The following is a 2036-nucleotide window of genomic DNA, read 5'->3' as shown; positions in this document are numbered from 1 at the left end:
GTATATGTGAACTGCTGTATGAAAAGTGAATTTACTCTGTAAATCTTCACCCAAATCCTAATAAAAAAAAAAAAAGTAACAGTGAGTAAGAAGTATATTGACTCTCCTGGGGACAGCAGTCCAGTTCCAAATTATCAAAGTCTGAAAGCGAACAATGTTGCCACAGAGTGAGAACTGCTTCTAGCCCCAAACATAAGCACACATAAGAGCTCACTGCTGCAGGATCTCATCTCCCAGGTATCAAGTTATTTCTAAAGATCAACTTCAAACACAATGTCTAGAATGTAATAAAAACTGACCAGACACATTAAGGAGACAGGATTAGTGGCAGAAACCACAAAGGACAGAAACAGACACATGATGACTTGAGATCCTGTTCTTTAACTATAATGCAGTATACAAGGTGACAGAAGACTGAGAATTTTGACAGGGACTTGAAAGCTCAAAAATAGGATGTGGCAAATATTTGACAAGAAAAAAAAAAATTTTAATTGAAAAAAAAAAAAACCCAGTAACCATACTTAATATAACACAGTGGATGGGACAACCTCAGATGAAGTACAGCAAAACAGATGATTAATGAACTGGAAGATTTATCAAGGGGAAACCATGCAAAATGAAGAAAGGAAAGACAAAATGAAGAAAACCATGAGAGAGAGGACAAAGCCACAAATAATCTACAGGTAACAGAATCTCACAAAGAGGAGGAAAGAGGGTAAACACAATATGTAAAGAGCTAACAGCAGAGACCTTTCTAAAGCTGATGACATCAAGTTACAGATTCAACAAGCATTATGGGCCACAGTAACAGAAATAAAAAGAAAGTCATACCTAGGACGCTCTTTCTAAAACTGATTAATTGAAAACAGAAAGGAAAAACCCTTAAAAGCAGTCTGGGGCGGGAGGCGGGGGGGAGATGCATTACCTGCAGGGGAACACTTAGTTAATTAGGTAGAAGTCAGATGTTGTTGTTGTTGTTGTTATGTGCCGTGGAGTCGGCCCCGACTCACAGCGACCCCTCCTTGGGTTTCCAAGGCAGTATCACTACGGAAGTAGGATTGCCCAACCTTCCTTCCGAGGAGTGCTGGTGGGTTTGAACCGCCAGCCTTCTGGTGAGCAGTCAAGTGCCTTAGGCACTATGCTACCAGAGCTCCTAGAAGTCAGATAGAGGTGCTGAAAGAAAAGAAGTGCTAACCCAGAATTCTATACCCAATGAAATATCCTTCAAGATTAAAGGTGAAATAAACACATTGTAAGGTACTCTACCACGGAGTATTTGTCACCACACTGGAGAAATTACTAAAGGGTTTTCTTGAGGCAGAAAGAAAATGATCCTACAGGAAAGCGTGATGGAAGAAGGAATAAAAACGGGAAAGGGGGCAGTAATTACAAATGAGCACTGAGTGTCTACAAAAATGATACTGTGCTGTAAGGTATGAACATGGGAAATTAAAATACACAACAACACTGTCATTGTAAGTCGGGTGATGGAGGAAGTGGAGTTGAAATAGCCTACTATTCTCGCATTGTTTGGGAAAAGGGTTCAGGCATGAATTAATATTAGGCACTGATAAGTCAGAAATGCATGTTTCAATCTCTATAATAAGCATTAAAAGAACAGCAAAAGGGTGTAGAACTTCCCAAGTTAATAAAGGGGGGAAGATGGAATAATACAAAAATCATAAGAAATAAAGAAAGAAACATAAGCCTGGAAGGATATTTAGAAAGTATGGAAGGTTTAAATGAAATACATTAGTAGATAAAATGAATGCAAATAAACTATATGCCTGCTCGACTTGATTTTAAAATCTGACTGTTCTCATTACCTAGCGCTGCTCTGACAAGAATACATCACAAACGGGGTGGCCTTAACAAATAGGAGTTTATTCTTACAATTTAGAGGGTTTAAGTCCAAGTTCAAAGTGCCAGGCTCTAGGGGCTGGGTGAAAGCCCCTCAACCTTGAGCTTCAGCTCTGCCTCCTGCTCCCGGCCCACTGAAGCTGGAGGCTTTTCTTCAGACAGCTGCTGGCTGCTGA

The sequence above is a fragment of the Orycteropus afer genome, unplaced genomic scaffold, assembly GCF_000298275.1.
Source record: "Orycteropus afer afer isolate SDZICR_OR568_19922 unplaced genomic scaffold, OryAfe1.0 scaffold00092, whole genome shotgun sequence".
NCBI lineage: Eukaryota > Metazoa > Chordata > Mammalia > Tubulidentata > Orycteropodidae > Orycteropus > Orycteropus afer.
This window is presented reverse-complemented; position numbering follows the sequence as displayed.